The sequence below is a fragment of the Ursus maritimus genome, unplaced genomic scaffold (genome assembly GCF_017311325.1).
Source record: "Ursus maritimus isolate PB19 unplaced genomic scaffold, ASM1731132v1 scaffold_5, whole genome shotgun sequence".
Classification (NCBI taxonomy): Eukaryota; Metazoa; Chordata; class Mammalia; order Carnivora; family Ursidae; genus Ursus; species Ursus maritimus.
Window position 1 is genome coordinate 16,447,132 of NW_024426663.1, and position 16,682 is coordinate 16,463,813.

General features: G+C 45.6%; 1 long non-coding RNA gene across 3 annotated transcripts in view; it reads left to right on the top strand.

The window, feature by feature from the left end:
* LOC103672171 overlaps positions 1-16,682 on the top strand; it is a 140,934-nt gene that overhangs the window by 3,175 nt on the left and 121,077 nt on the right. For 2 of the 3 annotated variants that reach the window (XR_005832403.1, XR_005832402.1), the window contains exon 2: positions 10,941-11,038. The exons of the other annotated variant lie outside the window; for it this stretch is intronic. This is a non-coding gene — a long non-coding RNA (uncharacterized LOC103672171). The remainder of the gene's footprint in view (positions 1-10,940; positions 11,039-16,682) is intronic. 3 annotated transcript variants of the gene reach the window in all.

The window sequence follows — 16,682 nt, forward strand, 5'->3', positions numbered from 1 at the left end:
AAAAAAAAAAAAGGAAAAAAGAAAAAAGATTAAAAAGAGAAAAAAGAACAAGCTTTCTATATATAAATTCTAAATTTTACTCCCCGTATAGTACAGAGGCAGGCAGTCGAGGGCAGAGGAAGCAGGCAGAGAGAGGGAGACAAGGAAAAGGAAAGAGAACGTGGAGAGAGACGGCGTGAGGAGGCGAAAGCGAGCGCCAGGGAACCGGAGGCCCAATGGACGCCGGGTCTGCGGGCCCAGCCACCCTCGGAACCTGGACCGTGAGTCGTGGGCACCAGAAGCGAGATTTGGCCAAGTCCTTCCCCACCAGGCAAGTAACGCAATGATTATCGTTTCTTTTGAACTCGGGGCTGGCAAAGCGGACAGGTCGGGAGGTTGGCTTTCTTGGCCTCTGGAGGCCAGGGTCGGAGTCCAGGCAACCAGGGCGGGATGAGGAGAACTTTCCGCGGGGCCTGCTCAGGAACTACCCTCACCCGGCTTCTGTCCCGCCACCGCGCGGAGGCCGGGACCGCGGCCGCCGCGCCCTCCTGGAGCTGAGGATCGTGCCAGCCAAGCGTCAGTCCAAATTCAAAACAGGTCTCCCCACCCCCACCCTCAACCCCCTACCCCCACCCCAACCAGTGGGCGATGGATGCTGGGCCTCCAGCCCTGTGGCAGAGGAGGGGGGCGGCAGTTTAACACCCGTGCCGTGGTCCCGCTGGTGCAGAGCCTGAAAGGCGGTGGAACCGGTTGCCGAGTCTGGCTGGGCTGGCCTTGTTACCCGCGCCTTGCCTGGCTCCGGCCAGAGCCTGACGAACTCGGCTCCCGCCGCCCACCTGCGGGCGCCGTGTGTAACGGGATCCCCTAATGTAACGCGATCGATGGCTGCCTCTGATGTGGGCGATAGTGTCAGCGGATTAAAAGGGACACCAAGCCGCTCTCCCTAGTGGAGAACCCGCGGCGGCAGCTGCGGCGACAGAGCATCAGATCCCCAGCCCCACAGCCCAGCCATACTCCTCGCGCTGTAGCGCGAGGGCTCGGGCGGGGAGGGGTCACCTCCCAGGGGTGGGGACGGAGGGGGTGTGTGTGAAAGGAAGAGCCTCAATTAAAACCTACAAGAGCGCTTTCCTCTGCACTGGGCAGGGGCGCGCGTTTGCGTCAGAGGGCGCGCAGGGCTGGCGCAGGGGGCGGGGGTAGTCGACGCCGGGGGCCGCGCCCCGGGGCTAGATGGTCTAGAGATTCAGCTAGCCGGGCAAGGTTGGCCTCGGTCGGGCCACGCAGGCAAGAAGAAAGGCAGGGCGCGAGGACGAGCCGAGACTTCCCGGGCGCGGCGGAACCTATTCGCCCTCACTGTGGGCTCTTTCCGCTAGCCACCACCTTGAGCTTCCAAATTTGAAAGAGACCCTGGGGTTGGGGACAGTTGGGGCCCTCGAGGCTTCAGGCGAAGCCACCCGCTCCTCCAGAAGGGAAGGAAAGAAGGGGTGCAGTACCTGGCCCTTGTCCCAAAGATGGGGGCTGTTGGTGGTGGTAGCAGTGGAAACTCGGTTTTTCGGAGCAGGGGACAGATCGCCCTTCTGCCGGTCCTGGTGCTACATTTCTGTCTCAAGAGGGGGCAGGCAGGAAGAAACCGAGGTTTTTCGAGGAAAAGTGCTGTGCTCCTCTGGGACTCGTCTAGCCCAAGCGGCATTCAGGGCTCTGTTCTTACCGACCTTGTGTTCCCTACCGCGCTTGTGTACTCTGTTGGGTGTGCCTCCACTTGTGCTCACAGCCTCAGCCCTAGCAAAATGGCTTCCATGGAGCGACTAGGGGTCAGCTCAGGTCCTGGGCAGCTCTGCTTTCTCTCTGTGAGGCTGTCCTTTGTTACTGGTTTAACTTGGCACACTGGTCCTGGGGCCTTACGCACCCCACACTCAACCAGGACATAAGATATCTGTTGTTGGGTGGAACAGAAAAATCATATTTTGTGGGAGCACGTAGGTCCCCCAACTGACATTCCACCCAAGTATCCAGGCACACTCAGCTGCTGGAGAAGAAAACACGGTTGCAATATCCACCCTTATTATACTCCTCCAGATCTCTTTTCCTCTTCTCTCACTCCAGCCCTTCACCTTGGTTGCCTTTAGGTCTCAGCATGTGCACATGGCTCTTGGACATAGACCCATTGTGGCCCTTACCTCAATACCCTACTTGAGACTGCCAGCCCAGTGGCCGTATATACTGGGTCCTGTCCAAGGTCTCTCTCTCCTGGTGAGGCCCGTCCAGTGATGGGAAAAGGCTCACCAGGGTAAGACTCCCCAATTTCCTTTCTGAAGCCTTCCTCTGGTAGTCTGATCCCCACAGCCCCATTCAATGCACACAGTGTCCAGTGTGGTTCCCCTAAGAGATGATGAGAAGTTACCCCTCTGCTTGGGAAAGAGGAATCCAGCTTACAATTTCCATTGTGGTTTACTAGCATCATGGCTCAGCCTTCCTTTTTTTTTTTTTTTTTAAGATTTTATTTATTTATTAGAGACAGAGAGAGAGGGAGAGAGAGAGAGAGAGAGAGAGAGAGAGAGAGAGAGAGAGCACGAGCATGGGGGGAGCAGAGAGAGAAGCAGGCTCCCAGCCAGGCAGGGAGCCAGATGAGGGGCTCGATCCAGGACTCTGGGATCATGACCTGAGCCCAAGGTAGACGTTGAACCGACTGAGTAACCCAGGTGACCCTCAGCCTTACTTTTGAAAAGATCTTCCACATAACACTTGATCTCTCCCAGCTGGATAGCCAGTAAACAGTTATGACCTGGTGGGAGAAAGAGAGAAGCAGAGATTGGTAGCTGAATATATTGTATTGACTCGTATTCCTGGCCCCTGAATCTGGATCTAGGCAGATTTATTAGTTGATTAACATTGTCCTACCCCAAATCTTTCTTTCCAGGAAGGCGGAATCATTCTTCCTTAATCCTATGACCTTTTTGTTATTGGTATTTTGCTCTTCCAAAACCCACCAGATCATTCATTTTGACTTTTTGGTAAATCACACTAAACAAAGGTGGCCTTGCAAAAACATTTTCTGCATCTAGTTCAAGGGTGATGAGACCCTACAAATGACCAGATATGTGTAGAAAGTTATCTCCTATACCTTTTCCTACCCCCTAAATGGTTAAAAGTGATATTTTTCTGTTTAGAGAGACCAGAGAACAGAAATAACCCTGTTTTATCACACCCATCTGGAGAGATGAACATGCCTGCAATCATTGGGAGAAAGGTCAGTTCTTCTGCTACTTACTGCAGACCTTTCCCAAAGAGCTTGTTTTAAAGGTGCCGAATCAATTAGTCTCCCTTGGCATGAGATTAAGGCCAGGAAGAACACAGTTGAAGAAGATATATTTAAAATGGTCTTCAGAATGATACTTTGAAGAAGAGGGTAGAGAGAGACCAGGAATGCCTGCCCAATGTTTCATGATTATTAAGAAGTCAAAATGAAAATCCAAACAAAAACCCCTGCCTATGTCAGAAATCCCTCCTCACAAGACTGAACTCAATCTGCATTGTGGCTGCCCACTTGTAAAAAGTTCTGCCTTTGTTAAAATGAAAACAAGGATGGAAAGGCCAAATTGGGAGCTGGGCTTCTGCTGGACCGCCTGCTCTTAGTCTGCCCCTGGAGTTGAACCACGGATCAGTAGGCTTGTGTATTCACTGTCACTCTGTAGCCTGGGCATTTTTTCTTTGTCACCTTTGGGTCAAAGCGCCCAGAGATAAGTGCTTTACCTTAGAAAATGGTTTAGTTTTCTACCACAAACTAGCCATTTAAAGCATGTGTTTTGGAACGAGAGATAAGGGAAGCAGTTCTCCTTTCTGTTTGGGCCTCCAGTGAGAGGGCCGGGAGTAGCCACGGGAGGATGGCAGGAGAGCAAGTGCTGACCTTTGGATGCAAATCCAAGCCTTTTATCGGAGGAAAAGTGACAATCATTCCTAGCACACTAGCGAAGCCAAGGCCAAATATTTACTTTTCGTAAAAATCAAGCCTTAGCTATCTAAATGCATTTATGCAAAAGAAGGAAAGAACTGGAGACTTTTATGCAGCAGAGTGTATTTCTTTATTTTAAATCCTGGACTAGAGTGAAGAATAACTGCGTGGTTCTTTCTCCTGGGGGAAAATCGGTTGGGTTTGGATGAAAAGTTGGAATTTTGAAATGACTTTGAAGCTTGTTAAAGTTCCCTGACAATACAATCCACTAAACCATATAATAATTTCTCTTAATAGTTACCTGTCAAGGCACCTATTTCTTTTACTGCAGGATTAGCCCATCAGGGTAGATCTGAGTTGGACATTAACTGATTAAAGTCTGCTCAAATATGTTTAATTCTTTAATGTCACTTTCTTAATGGCCTATAAAATAAACTAGTGAAAAAGTATTGACTCACAAAGCCAGCAGATCTGTTGGTAACTATGGTCATATTACTGTAGTATTTACCTATCAGAAGGTTGATCTAAATAATAAAGCTAACATTTCCATCTAAATTGTCAGTGGAAAGATATGTTTATTACAGTGTCCTCCGTCAGTGAGGGGCAGGTTAGGTAAAGTTTAAATGAAAAAGTATGAGCATAGTACACACCACTTATACAAACCACATGGAGCAGTAAATAATTACGCCCTCTGTTATACTGTGTATATTTTATTTACCTGTTTCAGAGGTGAATAATAAACCTAGCCCAACTATGGGAGGAGTTAATAAAGTATTCCAAAAGCATGATCTAACAAAACTTGAGGATAGTTCTATTTTATTGTTAACCCTTTGCAGGGAATCTTCTGAAGCTGAAAAGAAAAAGGAAAGGGCTTTTGTGTTAGTTGATCCTTGGCTATTCTAGGGCTCAGGTTGGTGTGAAAGGGACGAGGAGGTCACTTGAAATCTCCTTTTATCTGCTCTTATTTTCTCTCTGGATCAGCAACTTTGAATAGACATCATTTAATCGCTCTTAATGGAAAGAAACTATGGGAGCAATGAAATGTCTTTACTCCAGGAGGGAATACATGTGTGTGGATAGCTAGCTGAGCTTGCGTCGGACTATATTTCTGCACACGTGTGCTTGAAGATTTTTCAGAGTGCATGATATGAACATAAAAGTTTCTTCTACACTCTGGGGGCAGGGTTTTGGTGGATTATTTTGCCTTCACACACACCCACATGAGGATTTTCTACCAAGTCCTGGTGATACTTTCAGCTGACTCTTCCTTCAGCTTTTTCTTGCCCTCGCTCTCTGAGATGTCATATTTAAGTCCCCCCCAAAGAAAGCAAAAAATTGAGAGCACGATGGACAGCTTTTTAGTGAAAACATGTTATTTCCTTTCTGTTTTCAACTGGAAGTCACACTAGTGGGAGGATTTCTTTTCAGAGGGTAGAGGTTGTGTTACAGGTGAGAGGTGATGGGGTAAAGCGAGACCATTACTTTCAATTTCTCCCCAGTATTTTTTCTTTTTGGTCTTTCTTGGAATTAAGTTGGTTAAAACACAATAAATAGGTGGAAAACAAGAGCCTGATACCTCTAAACCTTGAGGCTGAGCAACTGATTACAATTTGTTTTGAAATTAGAATTATTCTAGTTAAGTTTCATATGCTAACTGAAAGACCACTTAAGTTGTCTTCCTTAAGCATTATATTTACTTTAAAAAGGAGAAATAGTCCATAGCTGAAGTATAAATGGCTATCCAGAAAAAGACATTTGATTTCTAGGACTGAAAGCACTGGGCTTTACCTCCTAAGAAGCTCTCCACACTCCCCCATACCCCCATGTTCTTTTAAGTAAGATTCCCATTTCTCCCAGAGCCTGGGTCACTTTGCTGTAAATTCCTGTAGAGGAATACATGGTTACCGGGGCTACAAGTTCCCCTCTCAACCTGCCAGCCTCCCTGCCCGCTGCTCCAGATTGCAGAGACCCTTGGCTGTCAGGGCTGGGACCTTGAACCCCTCCTCTCTACCCCAGCCTACAGGAGATCGAAGTTCCAAAGTTCGAGGTTGGGAGGGAGAGGATTAATCCCTCTTTAACTCCTCTCCTGACAGTCCTCAATTCTGAACCCCAACAGATCCGTTTCCTGGTGAATAGGAGGTTAGGAGCCGCCCTGTCTAATAAAGATTAAATTAAGTAGAAGAATCCCAGCCGCTGGATATTTGGAAGCTCCGGTGGGGCGTCAAACCGACGTTTAACACATTTTTTCCACTCACTGTGCACAAGTATTGGATTCATTGGGCTTAACTTTAGAAAGGAAAGAAGAAAAAAGTAGGAAAGAAAAGGAAAAGGAAAGAAAAAAAAAGAAAGAAAGAAAGGAAAGAGTCAAGGACAAACCCCAGTATCAAGGGTGAAGTGATTTCCTGTTCAGAGAGGCTGAAGGCAGGGGCAGGGCTTCCTGACTTTTCTAGTCTTTTCTTTCTCCGAACTACTCCAAGAATTGGAGGCTCCCTCTCCCCAGTGAGGACTCAGAATTTTGCTGTTTTGGTGGATTTGAGTCCACATTTATCCGTTAGGGACAGTTTGGTGGCTCAGGGTCAGGACTGAGTGTGCGGGAGGAAAGGTGAGCTCAGGACCTAGTCACCTCTTCTGTGCCTACTTTTAACCAAGGTTTTGGTAGCACACACTGAGCAGTTTCTTTCGCTTACTGCCCAGTAGCAGAAACAATGGCTTTTTCTGTCTGCCGCATTCAGCGAGCTGGACACTGACCTTGAAGCTGAGGCAGCCAGGCACTCCCTCCCCTGGGAATCATACCGGCCCCAAAATATTGGCCTCTCACTCCCACCTGCTTTTCTAGTTCCAGGGCGCAGTCTGGAGGGGCAAAAGGCAAGTCTCTTCGTGCCAATGCTTCGTTCCTGCAAATACAACACTGAATAAATTAACCTCAAACCAGCTAGTTGGGGTGTAGTAGTTTAGCAGGACTAATTGCAGACAATGGAACTGAAATGACTTTTCCAATTAGCTGCTGGTTGGAGTTTAGTTGGAGGAACTGTCAGCTCCAACGATGGGTAATTGCTTTATTGCTCACAAAACTATCATCTATTTAGAACATATGTGCTAATTACTCTGGATGGGCGTCGAAAAAGAGACCATAAATCTAATAGCACTTAAAAAAGTCTATGGTGCTTGTAAGCAACCCCAGCCCAGGTTGGGGTGATGGATGGCTGTCTTTCAGAAAGGCGAGGGTTTGGACTAGAGGCACCGACGGGATGTTCTGGTCAAATCGCGTGCGTGAGAGCGAGGGACCAGCGCAGCTGTGCTGAGGTTATAAATCACTGTCATCAAAACCAGTCCCCTCTTTCGCTGCGCACTTTTTTTTTCACTTTCGCGAAAGATTACTTTAGAAATCTTTTAATTGGATTATGCTGGGAAATTAATCTCCTTTAGCCTTGGCTAAATTTATTGTGGTCACTGTCGGGAGGAAAGCCCTGTTAACTGCAGTGAGGGCCACGTCCCCTATTCCCTCCTAACCTTAGCCCTCGGGGCCTCCCAGCTCCACGCGACAGCCTTGCCCCAAGTCCTAGGGAGTGATGGGGAATGAGAAAGAGTGGAAAGACATGTCTTTGCGGAAGCCCGCGGCGGTCCCTAGTGAACCCCTTTGTCCTAAATGCGACGTTTCTGTCCCGGATTCCCTAGTTCCATATCCAGCATCCCTATACAACTCTGCGCCTTCCTCCGCAAGGGGGTCTGGGATTCTGGGGGTCTGCCGCCGCAAGGATGAAGGAGGCTACAGTGGCGGGAAGAGGAGGTGAGGTTTGCTGGAGGAGGGCTGCCAGCCAAACTCATTACTTTGTCCTCTTGTCTTCCACGCCCCTCTTCTGGCGGGGAGCTCGGGCTTTGCGAACATTCTCCACTCTACTTCTCTGCGCAAAAACGCATGGCTCGTTTTTTTGGCGTTTTCCCTGGCACAACTCTGGAAACACTTGCCCCTGACACGCCAATGCTTGAGGTCCGAGAGCTAGGGCCCTCCGGGTTCTTCCAGGCTCCAGGCGCACTAGCGCGACGTAGGGTGGGGACCTCCCTTCCAGTCCCGCAGCTGCGAGTGCTGAGCCTGGTCCAGCGCTGCGCGGGCAGTTGCTGAAGCTGCGGGGCTGGCCCTGCCGGCCGTTTATCTCTGCGGGAGATGACAACATCTGCCTGAAACAGTATACCTACTTTTGCAGCTCAATTTGATTCTTAAAAGCAGCCCTTGGAGGTGTTGTTAATTGATGGGGATAGAGGCGTAATGACTTGACGGGGAGACGCCAATGATCCTTTAATATGCTTTTAAAAGAACAACAACCACCGCAAACATCGGCGAGTCATTGCTAGGTGGGAGTATAAGACGAGGATCTGGATGCAGGAAAAGCGCCGCTCCTGCCGTTTGTATTTAGAGGCTTAAGGGGTGAGCCCTGGCTCTCAGGGCTGGGGCACCTGGGAGCCACCAGGGCGCGCAGCTTGGGCTGTTAAGGGGTTGTTGCGTGGCCCCGGAGAGCGGGAAGTGACCGGGAGAGGACCCGGGAGAGCTCGGGATGACAAGTGACGGACTGAAGGGCGGGGGAGGCGGACGGTGTTGGGGAGCGGCTGCTCCTCCCTGGGCTCTATCACTCTATCAGCCCTTTCTCTGCGCGGGACTGGGTCCCCATGCGGCAAGCAGTTTGTTCTGCCCTCGCTAGAGTTACCCCTCGTCCAGCATGAGCGAAGTGGTCAAGTGGCCGGGCTCGGCGGGAACTCGCGGGGTTCCTCTGTCTGAACAACCTCAGAGGGACCCCAACCAGGAGAGAAAGACAAGTGCCGCTGTGTGTGCGCGTGTCGCCCCAAAACGCAGAGCCAAAGCACGTGGCCATATTTTTGCCTGGTTTGCCCAGAGCCCTGGGGCCGGGCATCCCGGGATTTAGCAGCTCTGGGCCCCGCCGCCGGGTCAGAGCAGCTCTTGCGCACCACCTTTCCCAGACTTTCTGCCCACCACTCACTCTCTCCTCAGCACCTTGCCTTTCTCTCGCCTGTTTTCTCTTTGCTCAGTTCTAGTTTAGTCTCCAGAGGGTCAAAGGATTGTATTACACTGAGCAAGCCCCCAACTTAGGTTCCCTCAGGCACTAAAATGAAAAAAACAAAAAATCCAGATCGCCTTTTCCGTTTGCGAGGGGCAACGACCTTCAGGTGCGGGCGGTTGTGTCCCTAGCAGATTTTGCAAGTATCGTGTTTTACCCTTTGGAGGATAACCTTGATGCTTCAGGTTTGAGCTCCCTCTGGAACCGGAAGGAGAAACAACTCCAATCATTGTTCAGATTTTATTATATTGAGAGATCGCAGGTGTTTCGGCTGCTGCTATTGTCTGCCTTCTTCCCTGAGCCCACATACCAGGGATGAAAGAGTCCCAGGAAAGTTAATTTCCCCAAACCCTCTTGCGGAGAAGGCATACGTTGTCACGGGGGAAGCTTTGGGGTCAAAGACTTGAAGAAATGTAATTAAGAGTCCCAGCTCCCAGAGTGTGCCTGCCTCGGCATGGGTCTGTCCTTCCACCGTGACTGTCTAACCTCATCTAGTGTGGTTCTGCCCCCTGTGATGTCTAGGGAATCAAGGCTCACTGTCGCTTGGCTGTCGACCCCCCCAGCCTTGCCCCTCCGTCTTCCTTAGCAGGGTTGGACTCCAAGGCCGTGGTCTCCAAGATCCCCAATTGGGCGCCTCAGAGTCAGGGACAGGGTCCCAGGTGCAGGTTCACGCCCTGGCCGGCGACTCTCGCTCAGGAGCTCCCTGCCCAGGAAGAAGTCCGGGACCTGGAGGCAGGTCCCTGAGGCTTTCCTGAAGGCCTGCTGCCTCTGCACTGCCAGGGTTCTGAACTGCCTGTGGCAGCCTCTTGTCAGCCCAAGCCCTGGGATCAGCGTGGGCCCTGAGCGAGGTGGGCCCTGAGGGCGGCCAGGAGACATCTGGCCCAAGTCCGCACCATTGGCGTCTCAGTCAAGGGCCCTTAGTCCGGCGTGTCTCCTCACATTTCTCACCCCACAAGGGCGCTCCCTTGCTAAAGAATCCTGCACTCTGCGAACCAGGCTCCCTTCTAGGCCCCCGGGGCCCCTCCCACTGCTTCCTTCGAAAGCCCGGGATCCCTGGCCCTGACGACGGCCCCGGCCGGAGCGGTTCCCGGAAGCGAGGCCCACATCCGGGCACGAAGCCTCGCTCGCAGGGTTGGCTTCCGGGCGCTCGACGCAAGCGAGTCGCTCCGCGCGGTGAGGGTCCCGGGCTGTGGGATCCGCGCACCGGGACCTCGCCGGGTAGGGGCAAGGGTCGCGCTCTCGCCGGTGCTGAAGGTCCCTACCCCGGGAGTTGACCGGAGCAACAAAGTCCTGGGCCTGTGCGGGGTAAGATTTAAGAAGGAAACCAGGCTCCGCCGGCGAGTGGCTCACGCTGCGGAACCCCGGGGCCACGCCCTCGGTGGGCGCTGGCAGTTTGTGGCCCGGGGTCGGTGCAGCAAACTTCCTTGGTATGGCCCAGAGGGAGTGTGAGCCGGATTTTGGCCCAACTTTGTGATGTTCAGAGACACACCGTCGAAAGAGACCGCCTTTGCAGTCGTCCCCATTACGCTTTTTTTGCCCCTGCCTGGCTAGAGCGCTCTGAGCCTTTGCGGTGTTCCGGTGCTTCGGAGCTGACTCTTGGCCCTCCCTTGGGCACCTAGTCCCTCTTCAGGTGTTGGGCTGAGAGGGGTAAAGAGCAAGGCGTAGGGCGCGGCTAGGAAACCTCGAACCTGGTTTTCCAGTTTCAGGAGGAGCTCGGTCTTAAAAAGCTGAAAAGTCAGTGGGAGTTAACTTTGTGGCCTTTGGCGTTTTTGAAAACATCTTTCTACAAGGCGGGAACTGCACAGAAAAACTGTTGCGCAGTTCATAAAAAAATATTTTGGGGGACGGTATCTGGAGAGTTTTCCCAGAGATTGTTTTATAATCTCACAAATTAGAGAGTTGGTCTGTATCTTGCCGTCAGTACACTGAATAGTATGTTCCTTCAGACAGGGATTGAGAAACGGAAATACCACCATCCTCCAGCCAAACTTGTGAGGACTGATTGCTCCAGATGTTGCACTAGAGGCGCAGCGAGTGTGAGCAGGTAATGTGGAGAAGAGTGACGTTGTTAACAGAAAGTATCTAATTAACAGTGACTTCATTTGATTGGAAGGATGAAAAAGCCTTTTTAAATCAATCCAGATTCACTGGCCTAAGCTCAGCCAATTTATGAATATGGAGCCTGACTGGGCTCTGCTTTCTTTCAAAGATGTCATCTTAGGGGTAATAGCATAGGTGAAGTCATTTGGTTACACTGTGGAAACTTTTATAGTGCCTTCCTTGGGAATTTAATTCAGTGCTTCTTCATTTTATTAGGAACAGACTGACTCCATCAACTCTGCTCTCCCTGTTTAAAGGCAGGACTGCTTGAAGCAATTAGGTTCACCAATTAGCATAGTTTTACTGACCCCAGCAGCAGTACCACTCCTTAGATTATCCATTTCTTCAAAGTCAGGGAAAAGCTGGAGGACAACATGCTTCCCAGGTGTCTACATTGGAAAAATAAGCCCACAAGCAGGGTAGCACAGCAGTGCAGAAAGCTTTCTAATGGTCCCCAAGTGTTTCAGCAACTTTGGTGGATTTTTCTCCCCTTTTCAGATTCTGGATCCTGTAATACCTCCTTACTTTCACATAGCTTTAAAGCCTGTCTTCTTTGGTTGTATTTTGGCAGAGTTGCTTTTGAGAAAGTGAGTTTTCTCCCTTCTTTTATGTATACCTGCCTGCTATTGAAGCTGTGGACAGTGTTAGGGTCCAGAGAGAGAAATCACTGAAGGCTCCTTTAAAGCCTGTTAGGTGGCAAGGTAAGGGCTCAGGTCTTTGGGTGTGTGTGTGTGTGTGTGTGTGTGTGCATGTCTATGTTCTTGCGTGTGTACATGCCTCAGAACCTATGAGGAGAAGCCAGAGGGTGGAAATTGGGAGATAAATCATTGCTTTCCCTAATTTTGAAGGTGTACCTGCAAAGCTTTGCTGCAGTCTCTTCACTGTAACCTCAATCAGTTGGTGGCCAACATCTTTAGTAAAAGCAAATGTCTGGAGCTCAAAGCAGTCTGGGAAAGAAGGGGCTTTGCTCTTGCCACTATCATACGTAGTGAAGGGATTACATTTACATAGCTATTGTCTCTCTCCCTTAAAATATATATTCCTTTGTAAGATTTTACTAGATTGAATTGCTGACAGTTCATCAGTAGCAGCAACAATGTAATACCCTAACCTTATTAAATCAATAAATACTAGATCCATGTATTGAATTAAAAATGTATCAGCATGGCCAGGAATTGCAATCATATGGCCGTGGACTGCAGAATCGAAGATGCCACTCAAAAATTGACGAGGTAGCATTTATTTAACCTTTTTCTATTTTGCATCTGTGATTAGATATTCTGGGTTTTAACATTTCAGGGACCATCGTGACAGGTTTTTTGTTTTGTTTTGTTTACTTCTTGGAAATTCTTTTCTTTCACATCTCACATTTAACCACAAAAATGATACATGTTTAACAATAGTAAAATACTGTGCCTTTATCGTTCTTGTCCTTAGTTTCCGTTTAGGAAGTATAATTCCACTCAGAGTATATTACTCTAGTAAGACATACTCAGGTGTGTAAGTTTCTACATAGGCATGAATAAATTTAGATGTTCTTTTGTGTGTGTAAATAAATATACTCAGTGTGAATGTATTGCTCTACATTGATAGGTTTATTTTTTAAAAACAAATTTTGATTTTATCTTTCAGCATTGTCGATGATATTAAAAGCTAAAGAACTGTTTATTATTTCAAAACAAGTTATTTATAATCTGATTTGCTGTTGGAACTTATGTGGCTAGAGATGAAATTAAAAATTTCAAGTCTTTAAACTTAAGAGTACTTAGAAAGTTAAGCATATTGTGAATGGTTACATTTTATGTGTGAAAAAAAAATACTTCATATGCGGTTTGCCAGGAATTGGTCAATTAAGTTGTAGATTAGTGGCTGAATTTTAGAGTTAGTCCCTACTGAAAACAATGAATTTGTTTAACACCTGGAATTTTAATGGAAAAAGTAATATTACTCTAGCCAGGTATTTGTTTATACTGATTAATGATGCTAATTATTTAAAAACATTCATCCCTTTTGATGTCAGCCAGCATATTTGTGGTACTGAATTCTGAAGATAAAGTCATTGGACCTTGGGTTCACTATGCTGTGAAAGAAAAAATCTTTATTTGACGAAATAGGCAATCAACTGAAATCTATCCTCTTTAAATAAACTGATTCCTCAGTATTTTCCCAGTGTTGGTGTAAGTTGTTGTCTGTGATGTCCCCCAGGGCTCTTTCCTCTGCTCTCTGATTTGGTATATAAAAGCAGCTCTGAATGATGGATTACTGTGTCATTGCAGCCTGCGAAGGATTAATTTGTTTCATTGATTTCTCTTTAGGCAGATTGCCAGAATTTGCTGCTTCCCACCTTTCCTCAAGACTTGTAGAAGTAATAGACAGTAATAGCCTAAGACAAATCAGCTCCTTTTTGTAAAAATAGAATCATGAAACCAGGAATCCTAATAAGAACTTTGGCAAACTTTTTATTGGCATATTGGGAAGAGCAATTAATAGGCTACTTTATCTGGTTTAGAAATAGTTTTAATTGAAAAATTTCTTTTTCTTTTTTTTAAATATTTTTTTATTATATTATGTTAGTCACCATACAGTACATCCCTGGTTTTTGATGTAAAGTTCGATGATTCATTAGTTGCGTGATTAAAAAATTTCTTGACTTGGTAACTTAAAACACATCATATTAATAGTTCCTAAGTAAGCATTTATAATATTTGTACCATAAAAACTTTCTCAAATTTATAAGTATCTTGTTTAACTCAGGAAAAAATGTGGTGTTTATGTGATTGACAAACACTTTTCTTTGTATGCGAGATTTTAGGATCAAATAATATGGCAACATAACTTTAAGTCAATTTACTTATAAATATTTATACGATTATTTGTTGCAAATAATTTTTAGAAACTTTGGACGAGGACATAGAGTATTCGAGCATAGAAAGAGAATTGTTTAATTGTTTGAAGAAAATATAACTTTGTGATTAAAAGCCTGGTATTTGCTCATAATAATTTGCAAAAGTTAAAAATGACATTTTGTATATTTTCTCTAAACCTTTTTCCCCCAAGCATTTACATGTTTTATTTATACATATATAGCTAGATACCACTTTGTATCCTGCTTTTTTCAGTTGGCGTTATACAGTGAAAAATTTCCTCTATAATTAAAATTATTAAAGTCATTTATATTGACTGTTTAATGCTTTAACATGTATATTTTAATTGTTCTGCTATTGGAGAGTTAGATTTCTAATTTTCCATTATTGTACAAAAAGTTATGATGAATGACATTTTAAATAAATCTTATTCATCCCTCTGGTTATTTCCTTACAATACATTATTACAAAAGAATTTACTTGGATGAGGGTATAGACTGTTTTTTAAGGTTCTTGATATCGGTTGCCAGATTGTTTTCCAGAAAGGTTCTTCCAGTTTATACTGGTACTGTTTAAAAAATTTCTCTGTAGAGACAGCAGCATTCTAATTTATGTTACGTGAGCAAAGAAAACAGAACAACACTCTTTCCTTGTCTTCTGAAAGCAGTGGCAGCATTTTGCATATACTTAGTCTCTTAGAAGTATTTTCTCAACTGCAGATGTGAAATAGGCTGGTTATACAAATCTATTTGTTTCCCGTCTGTAGTGCTGAAAATTATATTGATTTAATGATCTCACGTTATACTTTTTATGCAATTAGTTGTGTAGTAAAAACTAATATTGTCATGTGCTAATGTCTTTTTTTCCTCTATTGTGCTATGATAGTAGTCCCTGCAATATCAGCAAGTTTATGCTTTTCCTGTGCTTTGCTGAAAGGAAAAAGGAACATCTGTTTCCATTATATATCTGCATCATAATGATAACAATTAAATAGCTTTTATGGTAGTGTACAGTAAATATATTTTGCTGAATGACCTATACTTTCTTGTTGGAAAATTTCAGAGATTTCAGAGGCACTTAGTTTTTACAGGTAGTTTCCATGTAGAGGTTTAGAAAGGCCTTTGGTTACTTTAGGTAAATCACTGCAGTCTCAGTATAAACAAACAAAGAACCCTGAAGATTAAACTCTAGGCTATCAGATGTGATTCTTGAAAGTATTTTTCTTAGGCAGATGTTTAGAGTACAAATTATTAGGTACCTCAGTATTCTTAAGTGGCTTAATCATGCTACTAATAATAGAATTCATTTTGTGTTTTGTGCTGTTTGTGTACTTTTACTATTTTACTAAGCTGGAAATTGGAAATAGTTTTATATGTGTGTGTGTGTGTGTGTATACTCAAACATATATACAAATATTTATAGCCTAGCACTCTTTTTTTCCATATATTAGGGGATCATAGTGATATTTACCTTTTAAGCTCAGCAGGAGAATTTTCGAAACCCATGCAGTATTTCCATTGACCTTTAATATTCCAGAGAAATGTTTTCATTTATTTCATTCAGCTTTTGGTTAAAGATGTTTTAGTGGTTACTTAAAAAAAGATTAGAAAGTATTTCAGACAACATGTGGTATATAAAAAAAAATTAACAGGCCTGTACTCCAGACTCAATTTGAGAAATAAAATGTTACCAGTGTAATTGAACCTCTTCCTGATCATATTCCCTTAAGACTTCTTTTTCTTCTCCTTCTTCTTCTTTTTCTTAAGATTTTATTTATTTATTTGACAAAGATAGAGCCACAGAGCACAAGCTGGGTGGCGGTATGGCAGAGGCAGAGGGAGAAGCAGGCTCCCTGCTGAGCAAGGAGCCTGATGCAGGACTCAATCCCAGGACCCTGGGATCATGACCTGAGATGAAGGCAGGTGCTTAACTGACTAAGCCACCCAGGCACCCTCCCTTAAGACTTCTTGAAGAGATAATCAGCATCCTAAATTTGATGATTATCTTTTTTGCCTTTCACGTATTTTTCTTAACATGTCAAAACACTTGACATAGTGATTTGTCCTTTTAAGTAAATTTTGAAGTGTTGGACCTGTGAAAGCTGTTGGAACCGTTTTAGTCTAATCACCTGTGAATGGTCCTGTTTCTCTGCTTTACTGTCCTCATCTGTGAAGTTGTGTATAGATCCACATGTTCTTTGATGTCCTTCTAGCCATAAAGTTTTTTGATTAGCTCATTTTCCATATGAAATAAAACAAATAAAAGATAAAGGCTCAGAGAAGCTTTGTTTTGTTTTGTTTTTTAAAGACTTTATTTATTTATTTATTTATTTATTTGCCAGAGAGAGAGGCACGAGCACGGGGATTGGCAGGCAGAGGGAGAAGCAAGCTCCCTGCTGAGTGAGGAGCTCAATGCGGGACTCGATTCCAGGATCCTGGGATCATGACCTGAGCTGAAGGCAGACGCTTAACCGACTGAGCCACCCAGTCACCCCAGAAGTTTAAGTAACTTACCCAAGACCATATAGTAAATCCAGAGCCAGGAATAAAGTTCGGTTCTCCTGACTTCAATTCAATGCACTCTTTTCTTCAGTCCACATTGTCATCTTTGGGTACTGGCTGACTGACCACTGTGGTAGCCTGTGATTAAAGACCATCTACAGGCTTGTATATCTTTGTGATTGTGTATGCAGGAGAGACTTTTCTCTTAGAATATGATTTTCTG